General features: G+C 34.0%; 1 protein-coding gene across 3 annotated transcripts in view; it reads left to right on the top strand.

Annotated features, from left to right (window-relative positions):
* SUPT3H (SPT3 homolog, SAGA and STAGA complex component) overlaps positions 1 to 16,419 on the top strand; it is a 464,238-nt gene that overhangs the window by 197,543 nt on the left and 250,276 nt on the right. The window lies entirely within an intron of this gene.

Below are 16,419 nucleotides of genomic sequence, written 5' to 3'. Positions count from 1 at the left end.
CTGGGGATGGGAATATGGATTAACTGTAAATGGGCAGGAGGCATTTTTTTGGAATGATGGTGATGTTCTAAAAATGGATTGTGGTGATGGTGGTACAGCACTGTATATTACAAAGAAAGTCACTGAATTCTACACTTTCAACATGTGACTTTTATGGTATATAAATGGTATCTCAATAAAACTTTATAAAAAGACAGTTTACCTGAAAAAATTTTAAGCAAGCTTTCTTCATATGTTTGAAGACCTGTCACTTGTAAAAGATAGGTTTGATATTTCATGTAGTTCTTAGTCACAAAAGCTAAGCCCAGTGTGTGAAAGTTAAGAAACATAATTTCACTTAGTATAAGAAATATCTCTCAAGAGGGGTAAGGACAGGCATAGTGATATTGGGTTATAGGGTCTGTAAGAGACTTAAGTGACAATTTATCTAAGTATGCCAGCCACATGTACAGCAATAAATGTTTGCTCTTCAAAGAAAAATAAAGTACAGGTGTATATGTATGTATGTGTGGAACATGTTTGCATGTATGTATATAAATGTGTTCTATAATTTTAAGAGAAAGCAAATGTGCCAAATGATAACAATTGGCTATTCTAGGTGAATGATATATATGTAAGTGTTCATTGTATTGTTATTTCACTTTTTCTTTTGCTTTAAATCTTTCAAAATAAACAGTTAAGAGGGAAATGAGAGGAAGAGTGGTTAGGCTGTCTGGGTTGTGAAATATAATGAAACCATCATTCAATATCTGAAATAAAGAAAGCTGGATTTATCATTTCTTACCATAAAGGAAAGGTATACGCATATATGCTCGTAGGCTGGTCATGTACAATCTCTCGGCCGGGAGAGATCTTATGCTGATCTTATGTCGAGTGTTGGGGCAGCATGGAGTTCAGGGATGGGCGTTGTTCTGCAGGGGGTATCATCTAGAAGACGGGTTACTCGGGTGAGACTATTGCACTCAGAGGCCAATTAATTGGAGTGAGTCTGTTCCTGAATGATGTTTGGAAGTGAGGAGCTGCCATTGTTAGGTGATCCACTGGCGAGCTTTGATACTGGTTCTGATGACTGCTTTCCATAGCTGCTGAAAAATCCTTCATTTGTGGGAACTGCAAAAATTCTCAGCCAGGGTAAAATGTGCCTGACATGATGTAGACTTACAGTAAATATTTGTTCAATGAGTAAAGAGTTAAAAAGAAAATTGTTTGCTGTTAGTCACCACCATCATCTATCTCACTGTTTAAAACTGAAGTGCTTTGAAGTCTTAACACCTTAAGCTGCAGCTTATTTTGAATCCTATCACTAAAGTTCCTACGTGATATCAAAGTCCTTTTGCCTACTTTAGTATTGCCTAAATTGATTTTCAATGCTATATACCTAACTGGGTTTAGAAAAGTGATTACATACGCAGTAATACATTGAAAACCCGAAAGTTTCTTTGCTTCAGAACTTCTCACAGTATCTAATATGGTAACATGTGTTGCAAATCTAGAGAAGAATAAAACATAAGGCATTTTCTAAGCTTGTTTAACTACAGAATGCTTTTTTTTCTGGACAAGATCAATTTGGGAAGTGCTGTACAGTATGCCACGTTTATCCATTTTGCTAATTTTCTCATTATCTGTATAATGCAAAATTCTTCTCTCTCTCTCAGTGACTTTCTCACAGCATTTAATTCTGAAGCTGGCTTTTGCTAATAACATGAGCAAATCTCTTAACTTTCTTGAATGTCTAATTCCCAGTCCATGAAATGTACTTGAAAATTTGGGTGAAATTTGTGATTATAGTGTGTCTATATCCAATGTTATAGAAAGTTAATTTTGACTGTTACATTTCAGCAACAATGTGATAGTTAAATCCTTGTGTTATTAAATGTTTTAGGGCATAAAGGACTGAAACAAAATTTTTGGAATTATTACATATCTCTCTACGAAACTTAAAATTATTTTTAATGTATTTTTAATTTTCAAATTTATTTTTCAGTTACAGTTGATGTATAATCTTACTAATTTCTGGTGTATACCATAGTGATTATGCGTTTATATACCTTACGAAGTGATCGTTTTGATAAGTCTATTATTGACTATATTCCCTATGCTGTATTTTACATCCCTGTGACTATTTTTATAATTGGTAATTTATACTTCTTAATCCCTTTCACTTTTTATACTCTTCTCTCCCAGATCCCTTCCCATCTGGTGGCCTTCAATTTGTTTCTGTATCTATGAGTTTGTTTCTGTTTTGTTGTGTTTTTTTTTTGTGTGTTTTTTAAGATGTACTTAAAAGTGAAATCATATGGTATTTGTCGTACTCAGTCTGACTTTTTTTCCTTTTTTTTAATATTGTGAAATTTGGGGGGTGACTTTGGTTAATAAAATTATATGTTTTGGTTAATAAAATTATATGTATATTGCATTGTGTGTTCCCCACCCAAACTCAAATCTCCATCCATCAGTATATGTTTAATCCTGTTTACCCTTTTCTACTTTCCCCCAATCCCTCTTTCCCTTTGCTAACCACCATACTGTTCATCTTTGTCTATGAGTTTTTGTTTTTTTGTCTTATTTGTTGCTTTTTAAAAATTTTTTATTAAGTTTATTTGGGTGAGATTGGTTAATAAAGTTGTTTACATTTGAAGTGTACAATTCTATAATACATCATCTATAAATCCCATTGTGTGTTCACTACCCAGAGTCAGTTCTCCTTCCATCACCATATATTTGTTCCCCTTTACCCTCATCTCCGACCCCACCCCCCTTATCCTCTGGTAACCACTAAACTATTGTCTGTGTCTATGAGTTTTCGTTTGTCTTATTTGCTTGTTGTTTTCAGTTTTATATCCCCATTGTGAGTGAAATCTTATGGTTCTTGACTTTTTCTGTCTGACTTACTTCACTTAGCATAATCTCAAGATCCATCCATGTTGTCACAAATGGCAGGATTTCAGCTTTTCTTATGGCTGAGTCATATTCTGTGTTATATATGTACCACATCTTCTTTATCCAGTCACCTATGGAAGGATATTTTAGTTTCCATATCTTGGCCACCATGGATAATGCTGCAAATAACATAGGAGTACATATGAGATATCTTTACAGATAAGTGTTTTCAGATTTTTTGAGTAGATACCCAGAAGAGGGATTGCTGGGTCCTATGGTAATTCTATTCTTAATTTTTGAGGAACCTGCATACTGTTACAGTGTCTGTACCTATTTACATTCCCACCAACAGTGTATGAGGGTTCCTTTTTCTCCACAGCCTCGCCAACTCTTATTATTTGTCTTGATAGTCATTCTAACAAGTGTGAGGTGATTTGCATTTCCCTAATACTTGTGAAGTTAAGCATTTTTTCGTATATCTGTTAGCTATTTTTTGTCTTCTTGGGAGAAGTGTCTGTTCATGCCCTCTGCCCATTTTTTAATTGGATGCTTTGTTTGTTTTGTTGTTGAATTGCATGAGTTTTTGATATATTTTGGACATTAGCCCTTTATTGGAGGTGCTGTTTGCAAATATCTTCTCCCATTCGGTTGGTTGCCGCTTTGTTTTGTTGATGGTTTCTTTTGCTGTGCAGAAGCTTTTTAGTTTGATATAGTCCCATTCATTCATTTTAGCTTTTACTTCCTTTGTCTTTGAGGTCAAATTCATAAAATGCTCTTTGCACCCAAGGTCCGTAAGTTTAGTACCTATGTTTTCTTCTATGCAGTTTATTGTTTCAGGTCTTATGTTTAGGTCTTTCATCCATGTTGAGTTAATTATGGTGTATGGTGACAGAGAGTAGTCTAGTTTAATTCTTTTGTACATGGCTTTCCAGTGTTTCCAGCACCATTTATGAAGAGGATGCCTTTTCTCCATTGTATGCTTTTTTCTCCTTTGTCAAAAATTATCTGTCCATATATTGTGTATGTGGGTTTATTTCTGGGTTCTCAATTCTATTGCACTGGTTTGTGTATATGTTTTTCTGCCAATACCATGCTTTTTTATTGCCGCTTTGTAGTATAAATTGAAGTAAGGGAGTGTGATAACCTCTGGCCTTGTTCTTTTTTTCAGGATTGCTTTGGTTGTTTGGGGTCTTTTGTGATTACATACAAATCTGATGATTTTTAAATTTTATTTCTTTTAAAAACGCCATTGGGGTTTTGATGGGGATTGCATTAAATCTCTATATTGTTTTGGGTAATATGACCATTCTAATTATGTTGATTCTTCCAATTCATGAACATGCACTCTTTCCATTTCTTCAAGTCTTTTTCAGTTTCTTTTAATATTGTCTTGCATTTTTCAGTGTATAGGTCATCACATCCTCTATTAATTTATGTCTAGGTATTTTTTTGTTGCAATTGCAAAAGGAATTTTATTTTTCATTTCTGTTTCTGAAATTTCATTGTTAGTACATAGGAATGCAGTGGATATTTGTACATTGATTTTGTATCCTCCATCTTTATTGTATTTGTTTATTATTTCTAATATATTTTTTGGTGGAGTCTTTAGGGTTTTCTATGTTAACAATCATGTCATCTGAAAAAAGTGACAATTTGACTTCTTTATTTCCAATTTGAATGCCTTTTATTTAATTATCTTGCTTAATTGCTCTGGCTAGGACTTCCAGTACTGTGTTGAATAACAGTGGTGATAGGGGACATCCCTGTCTTACTCCAGATTTTAGACAAAAGACTTTCTGTTTTTCACCACTACGTATGATATTACCTGAAGGTTTGTCATACATGGCCTTGATTATATTGAGGTACTTTCCGTCTGTACCCATTTTATTAAGTGTTTTAATCATGACTGAATGTTGTGTCTTGTTAAATCCTTTTTCTGCACCTATTGATATGCTCATATGATTTTATTCTCTGTTCTGTTTATGTGGTTTGTAACATTGATGTATTTGTGTATGTTGAACCATCCTTGCATCCCTGGAATGAACCCCACTTGGTTGCAATGTACAATCTTTTTAATGTATTGTTGTATTCAATTTGCTGGTATTTTGTTTAGGATTTTTGCATCTGTATTCATCAGAGATAATGGTTTGTAGTTTTCTTTTTTGTGTGTTATGCTTGCCAGGTTTTGGTATCAGGGTAACGTTGGCCTCGTTAAATGAGTTAGAAAGTATTGCCTCTTCTTCAATTTTTGGAAGAGTTTGAGAAGGACAGGTGTTAAATCATCTTTGAATGTTTGGTAGAATTTACTAGTGAAGCCAACTGGTCCTGGACTTTTGCTTTTGGGGCGGTTTTGGATGATTGTTTCAATTTTCTTACTGTTGATCAGTCTATTTAGATTTTCAAGTTCTTTGTGATTCAGTCTAGGAAGGCTATATATTTTTAAGAACTTGTCCTTCTAAGTTATTGAATTTCATGGCATATAATCCTTTGTAATATTCTTGTATAATTTTTTGTATTTCTGTGTTATCTGTCATAACTGCTCTTTTATTTCTGATTCTATTTGTATCTTTTCTCTTTTTTCCTTAGTGAATCTAGACAGAGATTTTTCAATTTTATTAATATGTTTAAAGAACCAGATCTTTGTTGTATTAATTTTTTTCTCTTGTCTTTTCCTTCTCTATTTCATTTAATTCTGTTCTAACTTTTATTCTTCCCTTCCTTCTGCTGACTTTGGGTTTCATTTGTTCTTTTTCTATTAATAGTTCTTTAAGATTAGTGTTAGGTTGTTTATTTGGGATTTTACTTGTTTTTGAGATAAACCTGTAATTATATAAATGTTCCTGTTAAACTGCTTTGCGGTGTCCCAATAATTTTGTTACAATGTATTTTCATTCTCATTTGTTTCTATGTATCTTTTGATCTCTCCTTTTATTTCTTTTTTTCACCCAGTCATTCTGTAATAGTATGTTGTTTAATTTCCATGTAGTTTTGGTTTTTCCTGCTTTTCTTTTCTTTTTTTTCCCCCAGTTGATCTCTGGTTTCACAGCATTGTGGTTGGAGAATATGCTTGGTGTGATAGACCACATATTGGGACACAAAACTAGCCTCAGCAAATTCAGTCTGATTTATTTCACTTAGCATAATACCTTCTAGGTCCATCCATGTTGTTGCAAATGGCAAGCTCTCACTCATTTTTATGGCTAAATAACATTCCATTGTATATATGTTCCACATCTTCTTTATCCATTTGTCTTGATGGACACTTAGGTTGTTTCCATTCATTGACTATTGTAAATAATGTTGCAGTGAACATAAGGGTGCATATATCTCTTTGAATTAATGTTTTGTATTTCTTTGCATAAATACCCAGAAGTGAAATTACGGGGTCATAAGGTAGTGATGGTTTTTAATTTTTTACAAACCCCCGTATTGTTTTCCATGGTGGCTGCACCAATTTGCAATCCCATCAACAGCACAGGAGGGTTCCCTTTTGTCCTCATCCTCACCAGCACTTGTTGTTTGTTGATTTATCGATTATATACGTTCTGACAGGTGTGAGGTGATACCTCATTGTGATTTTCATTTGTATGTCCCTGATGATTAGTGATGTTCAGCCTTTTTTCATGTTTCCGTTGGCCATGTGTATGTCATCTTTGGAGTAATTTCTATTTGTGTCCTCTGCCAATTTTTTAATTGGATTGTTTGTTTTTCTGATGTTGAGCTGTTTAAGTTCTTTATATATTTTGGATACTAATCCCGTATCCTATGTATCATTTGCAAATGTGTTCTCTCATTCAGTATGTTGCCTTTTTTTGTTGTTGATGGTTTCCTTGCATTTTTCACAGAACTAGAACAAATAATCCTAAAATCTATATGGAACCACAAAAGATCCCAAATAGCCATGGCAATATTGAGAAAGAAGAACAAAGTTTAGAGGTATCATGCTACCTGATATCAAACTATACCACAAGGCTATAGTAATCCGAATAGCATAGTATGGTACCGGCATAAAACAGACACATACATTAATAGAACAGAATAGAGAACCCAGGAATAAACCCACACCTATTTGGTCAGTTAGTGTATGATGAAGCAAAAATATAGTGGAGAAAGACAGTCTCTAAAATAAACGGTTTTGGGAAAACTGGCCATATATATGCCAAAAAAATGATATTAGACCACTTTCTTATATCATATACATAAATAGACTCAAAATGTATTAGAGACTTAAATGTAAGATTTGAAACTGTAAAACTCCTTGAAGAAAACATAGGCAATAAACTCTTTGACACTGGTCTTAATTTTTTTTTTCTTTGAATATGTCTCCTAGGGCAAAGACAACAAAGCAAAAATAAGCAAATGCGACTACATCAAACTAAAAAAGCTTCTGCACCACAAAGGCTTAAAAATTAGTTATACACATTCATTGAACCAAGCTTCCTTTATATTATTTTGTTAATCTGAATTTTTGACAAGTGATCATTTAGACTAATTTGTCTAATTTGTTGCAGTTTTTGCACATTTAACATGGTATTGCAGAAAAAGATTACTGGACGAAATAAAAGGCCTTGCTTTTGGCTCTAACTTGATTAGTGACCCTGAGATCCCTGAGATGGTTATTTAACCTCTGTGACCTTTCTTTTTCTTTTTTCTTTTTGTTTGAGATAAGATGAATGGACTAAATCTTTTAGGTCCTAACATTTAGTGATTAATATACTTCTTATTCCTTCTTGCCTGTTACTCAGATAAGGAGTGCTTGTAATCACTTCCTTTATGCTGCTCTTCATTAGCGTTTGAATATGGGGAGATTTGCTTTTTAGGTATATAACATATGTGAGAAAAAATGCCCTATGAGTTGTTAGAAGAAATTCTGTACATTTTATTTTTGTAAGCTTCCTCAGATGCACATTTTCATGCCATTTGCTGTAATAATTCCAGGTGAATTTTCCTAGGTGAGTCTTTGGTTTTCACAAGATTACCTAATTTATTTACATAACTTATTTAGAGAACTTCCCATTTCTTATAAGCCATTTTTCTCACATGTCAAAAGTTAATAAATGCCCATTTTAATATTTCACACTGCTTCCCTTTCTCTATCTCATACCTTCCATCTCTCGATTCTGTTTTATATGGCCTTTTATATTATCTTTTTACATACAAATCATTTATTTAGTAATTTTTTATGTATATTGTGTTTTGTATGCTTTGCTCTTGGGAAGGCAAACTTCACTCCTTTTTTAAAATCTGTTTTGTTCATTGATGTATCCTTAATAACTAGAACAGTGTCTGAAACACACTAGGTACTCAGTATGTGACTATTGATTGAGTAATTAATACCTGTAAGTGACTTAAGTATTTGCCTTTTCAAAGTTTTACCTCGCTTCACTTTTACTTTAAACAAACATATTTATTAATATATCTTTGTATTTTTTCACATTGGTATTGTAAACTTTACATCATGAATGATAATTTTATAATCTTGCTTTTCTTATATCTTCAGACATTTACACGTATTTCGTGGAGTGTTACAAAATTCTAAAAATATTCTCAAAGTTCATTTAAATTATGTATGAATATATACCATAGGAAAGGTGTGGAGGAAATGGATGTTGAAAAATCAAGCAAGCAATGAGAAAAATGCCCATTGCTAGAGTAACTGTTGTCCTAGGTATTTCGATAATTTAATCATCACTTTGGCCTTTTCAGCCAATGTTATTGAATTCATTTCTTCCTTTGAAAAGCAGATAAAATCACGGAGTTACATGAAAGTTAGAGGTAATAAGAAATGAAGAGGAGGTGTAATTTGCATGTGTTTATGACTGTCTGATTGCCTTAAATGACTGATCATAGTCTAACTTCTTCACTTTTTTCCCCCCTTTGGACAGTGGGTAAGTCATTTTCAACAAATGTTAGGTAAGAATGAAATAGACGTATGAGGTCTGTGTTTGCATGTGCTGTCTAGTGCCAGGTTAGCTGACGAGAGTCGAGTCATGGCGCTAGCCTGCTATTCACTCTAATTCCAGTTAGGAAAAATTCCTGGGTAGTATAGTAATACCTGCCCCGTGAAAGTGTAATCAAATAAGTGGTTTGAAGAGAAAAGGGAAACTTTTCTTCTGGGACAGAGTCACCCAGGGCTTTCTTATGCCAAGCAGTAGTCACACAGTGTCCATTCCAAAGGAATGTCAATTACCTAAGGTAGAAAAACATCCAGAAAAACAGAAGTAATAAAAATTTTTAAAAAATGAAAAAAAAAGTAAGTAACTCCCAAGACCACAGCAATTACTTAACCACGGCATCCAGAAAAATTTAACCACATTAGAGTTTGTAGCCAGTGGTAAGTACTGAAAGCAACTCAGCATTCAAGAAGATGCACACATGGCCGTAAAGAAACGTCTCTTTGTCCTTTATATTTGGTTCCTGGATGCTTTATGAGCAGATCTGCTTGTGGGCCTTGTGTTCTTCGTGACTGGCCTGGCAGATTCTCTGTCATGGATTTTTACCAAACTTACCCCCTTGGCTTCTTTTTCAGAATCTTTTTTTCTGCCCAGCTTTTTTGAGGTATATTTGACAAATAAAATTGTCAGCTATTTACAAATAAAATTATAAGATACCTCAGTTTTATTGAGGTATAATTGACAATTTGTAAGATGTTTAAAATTGTAAGATATTTATTGTAAGGTATCTTACAATAAAATTGTATGACTTTATATACATATACATTGTGAAAGGATCTCTTTAATTAACAAATCCCTCTTATTAAAAATTAAGCAGTCCTTCTACTCTGTTCTTGATGAAGGCTTGGAAATTTGAAAACAAGTATTTTAGACCCCAAAGCGGACCTTGTTAAACATACTGAAAAAGAATAATTTAAAATCCTGTGAAAATATCCATAAGTACAAACCCGACTTTAGGGTTTATTTATTTATTTTTAATTTCTTTAAGAAGCAGTAGAATGTTTCTTAAGAAGTATTTCCATATACAGGACCAAGAATAAGTTGTAGCCTTATTGCCCTTTCTCCAATTGTTATTCTTTTATTTCATTTATGCATTTTAAAAACTTTATTTCTTTTTTATTTCATGATTGTTACCCAATTTACTCAATTTAGTAAGATTTAATTTTTGCAAGTTTTCTTACAAAAGTGATTTTTCTTAAAATACAATTTTCTTACAATTCTTGAAGACAACTTTTTAGGATTTAAGGATCATAGCTGCTTTCATAGGCCAAAATCAAATATCTGAAAAGGTACCTTTTTTTTGTTTAAATTGAGGTAAAATTGACATTTAACATTATATTAGTTTCAGGTGTACAAAATAATGATTCGATATTTGTATACATTGAGAAATGATCACTACATCAAGACTAGTTGTCTGTCAACCATACATAGCTACAAAAAAAAAAATGTTTTTCTCGTAATGAGAACTTTGAAGATCTACTCTCTCAGCAACTTTCAAGTAATCACTACAGTATCATTAACAGAAGTCACCATGCTATATGTTACATCCCCTTGACTTACTTATTTTATAACTAGAAGTTTGCATGTTTTGAGTCCCTTTACTCATTTCACACACAACCCCAACCACCTACCTGTTCTCTGTATCTGTGAAATTGGTGTGTTTTTTAGATTGCAAAATATAAGTGAGCTCATTGAGTATTTGTCCTTCTCTGTCTGACTTATTTCACTTAATGTAATGCCTTCCAGGCATAAACAAGTGGCAAATGGCAAGATATTATTCTTTTTATGGCTGAATAGTATTTGTGTGTGTGTGTGTGTGTGTGTGTGTGTGTGTAAATAACATATTCTTTATTCATTCATCCATCGATGGACACTTAGGTTGTTTCCGTATCTTGGCTGTTATACATAAAGCTACAGTGAACATGGGGGTGCATATGTCTTTTCAAACTAGTGTTTTCATTTTGTTCAAATAAATATCCAGAAGTGGGATTGCTGGATCCTATGGTGGTACTATTTTTAATTTTTTGAGGACCCTCCATTATTGTTTCCCATAGTGGTGCACCAATTTACATTTCCATCAACAGTGCACAAGGGTTCCCTTTCCTCCACATCTTCACCAGCATTTCTTTCTTGTTTCTGATAATCCTTTCTAACAGGTGTGACGTGATTTCTCATTTTGGTTTTGATTTGCATTTCCCTTATGATTAGTAACATTGAGCATCTTTTCATGTACCTGTTGGATAGCTGTGTATCATCTTTGGGAAAATGTCAATTCAGAGTCTCTTCCCATTTTTAATTGGATTGCTTGGTTTGTTTGCTGTTGTGTCAATTCTTTATATATTTTGGAAATTAACCTCTTATCAGATATGTTATTTTCAGGTATTTCTCCCATTCACTAGATTGCCTTTTCATTTTATTGATGATTTTCTTTGCTTTGCAGAAACCTTTTAGTCGATGTATTCCCATCTGTTTATTTTTGCTTTTGTTGCCATTGCTTTTGGTGTCAGAAACAAAAAAATCTTTGCCACGACCAATGTTAAAGAGCTTTTCCACCTATGTTTTCTTCTAGGAGTTTTATGATTTCAGGTCTTACATTCAAGTCTTTAATGTATTTTGAATTCATTTTTGTGTATGGTGTAAGACAGTAGTCTGGTTTCATTCTTTTGCATGTGGCTGTCCAGTTTTCCCAACATCGTTTATTGAAGAGACTGTCCTTTTTCCATTACACGACTGTATTCTTCCTTTTTTGTTGTTGTAACTTAATTGACCGTATATGCATGGGTTTATATCTGGGCTCGGTATTCTGTTCCATTGATCTACATGTCTGTTTTTATGCCAATACCATCCAGTTTTGATTACTATAGCTTTGTAATTGAAAAGGCATCTTTAAAAGCATCTAACCCAATACTTTTCTTTTATTGTTGAGGAACTGATGTACCCAGAAAAGTTACTTGCCCAAGGTTACAGTACTACTTAGCACTGTGGGAATGAGGACCAGGTCATGTAATTTCTAGTCTAACTTCTTTCCATCATGACTCATGGCCCCTTCTTTGTAGCTCATGGGCAGGATGCAGTGGGACTTTTTAGCTGCATTATTGTAATCTTCTAGTGGGTCCTGGCCATATGAACTGTATCTGATTTCCGGGCTCACTTCTCTGCCCCTCCCCCTTCACCTGGGTAGCTGCTCCTCATCCTCTGATTATCACGCACTTCATTCCCAACTTCACAGCATGGAAAAGAATTATCTCCAAATCAAGGAATAAACTCCCCATTTGCTGTTTGTTTCTCTATTTTAGAACCCCAGAACTGAAATATTAAGGATAATTGTTTGAAAGTAAATATACAAGTTTTATTCATTATTCATTCATTCCCTTCAAAGGCAATTTTCTGGCTTGTCCTTTGTTTCTGAAAAGTATGTCGTGACCTTTTAGTACCGTGTTTCCCCAAAAATAAGACCTAGCTGGACAATCAGCTCTAATGCATCTTTTGAAGCAATAATTAATATAAGACTCGGTATTTATATTATATTATATTATATTATATTATATTATATTATATTATATTATATCCTGTCTTATAGTATAGTAAAATAAGACCGGGTCTTATATTAATTTTTGCTCCAAAAGATGCATTATAGCTGATTATCTGGCAAGGTCTTATTTTCAGGGAAACACAGTATTAATTAAGTGGATTTATTTGGTAAAGAATAATTTGGAAAATCCCATAGTCCCAGGCAAACTGGAGCAGTTGATAATGCTAATAACTCTCTCTCTCCCTCTCTCTCTCTCTACACACACACACACACACACACACACACACACACACACACACATACATAGACACACAAACTGTGTGTGTGTATAAAACTGGAAATCAGAAAAAAGTTGTCTCATGTCAATAAATAAAACTACTTTTTGAAAAACTTTATTTTACCTCCTTTGAAATTTGTCTTTTGTGTTTATGCTATCTATATACTGTGCTTTTGTGCTAATATTATATATATGTATAACATAAAAAGAGATAAATATATACACACTGCATGTGCTTGCTCACAAAGTTTTTTTTTTCTTTTTCTTTTCTACAGTTAAAGCCATTAAAAGAATTTAGGGTTGATTGCCTTTCATAGTTGGGATTAAATTTATGTAAGGAGTATGGGTCAATGGATACATCATCAGATACATAAATTTACATAGGACTTAAGATTTTGGTAAATGAATAATACGTTAAAACTTACAGAGACATTAAAAGTCTGTCACCATATTTGGGAATGATCTTGGCATAAATCACTAACCAAAGATGTCAAATAGATACTCAGCATAGAGTAAGATAGCAAATTTCCAGCACCTTCCTTCCTTTTTTTTTTAAAAAAAAACTTTTTAAAGCTGGTGATAGAAACTACTTGTTTTTTGAGAACACAGTGCCTGTAGTAATGTTCAGAGTGTATTTTTAAAAATGTGTTTTCTGTGTACTGGACATGTCTCTGTAACTGGTTCTTTTTTCTGTTTTATGCTGCACTTTCTGTTAATAGATATTTTTACTTTAATAGATGTCTATTTAAAGCCCCCCCCCCCCACATACACACACAATTTTAGACTTGTTGGGCATACACATAACACACAAATACTGAAAGGCTTAGTCATAAGTTCTGCGGCTCTTTGGGACAGTATTTTATGGTTCTTCAGCATGCAGCCTCCTGTATCTGAGGGTGCGTAGGGGAATGAGGATGTCACTTCACCTCATGAATGATCTTGCTGATTTCATCCTTTCATTATGCATTTGGCAAGGGGGTTGCAGAGTTAGCTGCCTCGTGCTCAGTGAGACATTTGATCTTGGGATTGACTAACACCACCTTGTTTAGGTCAAAGGGAGGGTATAAGTGGCTCTGCCATTGTCATCAAGTGGCGTCCAGCAGGATGGCTGGCTCTACACGTCCTAGTTGTGACCTCAGTTACCAAGTTGCTGTAGGAGACCAGGGAAGGGACAGCCTTTTAAGGAAATTTTCCTGAAAGACTTTTAGTGGAGGCTGGGGTTGCCCTATCGGGTTATCGGCATCCAGGAAGTATGTAGGGGTTGCGTATCAGACTGTATTGGTGGGGACTAGACCTAGGGCAAGTCAGTCAAGGCATCAGTGAGTGGTCAAGTCGGGCTGTAAGGGGAAAAAAAATCAAAAGATTTGTGCAAGTATCAATTACTCGGATTTTGTCTTGGAGTTAAAAATGTTATATACGTTGCAGAGCTAAAAGGAAGAGACTGGGGCTGGGTGTGGTGGTTTTTATTTCTATTTTCCGAAAACCACTAGGACAATATCTAGCTTTCTATGTGTGTGTGTGGAGGGGGGAAGACTGGCATAACTGCTGTGAGCAAAAGTGGAATTAAAGCTGAAATGTGAATAACCCTGAAAATTAAAATAATATTCTCATCAAATCCCATCCCAAGCTATATGTCTTTAGATGGCTTTAGACATGTTTATACTAATGATTACTTTTAGTTAAAGAGTTCTAAGTTCCCATTAAAGCTTGAGGGAAAGCTTGATAATTATTTGTATATTTTATTAACGTGGTTTTAAAATATTCTTTTTACTAGAGATATGAATTGAATCATTGCTTTATCTTTTAGTCATTTATTTCACTTTGTTAACTTGCTATTTTTTCTATAGTGAGATTTGGAGTAACTTAAAATAATGGATGGAAAACGGTTCAGGCAGTCCAAAGAAGTAAATACTGAAAAAATTTATCAGTGAACACAACAGAAGATTTTCGCTCTCTTTTTTTTTCTTTACATTAAAGTTTATTGGGTGACAATTGTTAGTAAAGTTACATAGATTTCAGGTGTGCAATTCTGTATTACATTATCTATATCTCACATTGTGTGTTCACCACCCAGAGTCAGTTCTCTTTCCATCACCATATATTAGACCCCATTTACCCTCTTCTAGAGCCTCCCCTCCCCCTTTACCCTCTGGTAACCCCTAAACTATTGTCTATGTCTATGAGTTTTTGTTCTTTCAGTTGTTTGTCTTGTTCTTTTGTTGTTTTCGATTTATATACCACGTATCAGTGAAATCATATGGTTCTCTACTTTTGCTGTCTGACTTATTTCGCTTAGCATTATAATCTCAAGATCCACCCACGTTGTCACAAATGGTCCTATTTCATCTTTGCTTATGGCAGAATAGTGTTCCATTGTGTATATGTACCACAACTTCTTTATCCATTCATCTATCGAAAGACATTTTGGTTGTTTCCACGTCTTGGCCTCCGTAAATAAAGCTGCAAAGAACATTGGAGCACACTTGTCTTTATGGATAAATGTTTTCAGATTTTTTTGGGTAAATACCCAGGAGAGGTATTGCTGGGTCATAAGGTAATTTTTGAGGAACATCCACACTGTCTTCCATAACGCTCCTACTAGTAATCAATGTGTAAACAGTTTTAGTTTTGATGAAGTCCAGTTTATTTTTTTTTCTTTTGTTGCCTGTGCTTTTGGTGTCATACTTGAGAAACCATAGCCAAATCTAAGGTCAAAAAGATTTCCCCTTCTGTTTCATTCAAAGATTTTTATACTTTTAGCTCTTTAATTTAGGTCTTTGATCTGTTTTGAATTCATTCCCCCAAACGAATTATTGAAAAGACCGTCCTTTCCACATTAGGTGTTCTTCCCATCCTTATTGAATATAAGTTGACCACATATGTAAGAATTTATTTTTCAGCTCTCTGTTCTATTCTATTTGTCTATTTGTCTGTCATCTCATGGCAGTGCCACATTTTTTCTCTTCACTGACAGCCTTGGGAGAGAGAGGCAGAGTGCCTTCTGTGGAATAAGTATTTTCCTAGTTCACACATTGAAGGTGTCACCATCTGAGTGTTCCTTTTCTCCACTTTATATTAGGTTCCTCACACTGACCTTCTGCCATGCTTGGGGGCGCAGCATTCTTGCCTATACCTTGAGTACTATGCTAGCTGAAATCCAGGCTGTAGGCTGCCATGAATAAACTTTGGCTGTAGCTCTCTTATCCTGAAGAACTGTATTTTCTCATCTTGTCCGACTTATGTTTTGTCTTCCCAACTGCTAGTGAAAGTATACTGTAAATACAAGTTTTTAATACAATATTGTGCATTTTCAAATTTTCTTTACCAGGAAGTGATTTTCTGTACATATCTAGTCCACCATATGAAAGTTGAGAATATGACTTTTAAGAACAGTTTTGTAATCCATTCTTAATCTTCTGCTTGCATATAATAGGAAATGATAATTTATGGCATTTACATAAATTTTTCTTAGCAACTTTTAATTATATTGTATGCTATTGTAATTTTCTATTTGATTGTTACATTAACTGTATTGGCAATATCGATATAGTAACATGATTTTCTGGTTGCCAGTATTATGAAGTGGTTAATATTTTGTATTTTGAAACAGTACATGCCCTTAAAAATGACTATACAAATCAAGATATAGAATAAATAACACTGCATTTTTGGGGAAGTTTCAGCTTATGTAGGACAGGTATAATTCTTTGTCCATAGAAAATTGTACATCCAGTGTGGAGGGTCCTCAAAAAATTAGGAATATAATTACTATATAA

Source organism: Rhinolophus sinicus, linkage group LG05 (genome assembly GCF_036562045.2).
Source record: "Rhinolophus sinicus isolate RSC01 linkage group LG05, ASM3656204v1, whole genome shotgun sequence".
NCBI lineage: Eukaryota > Metazoa > Chordata > Mammalia > Chiroptera > Rhinolophidae > Rhinolophus > Rhinolophus sinicus.
The sequence above is the reverse complement of the archived record's forward strand: the minus strand, read 5'-3'. Positions and strand labels throughout refer to the sequence as shown.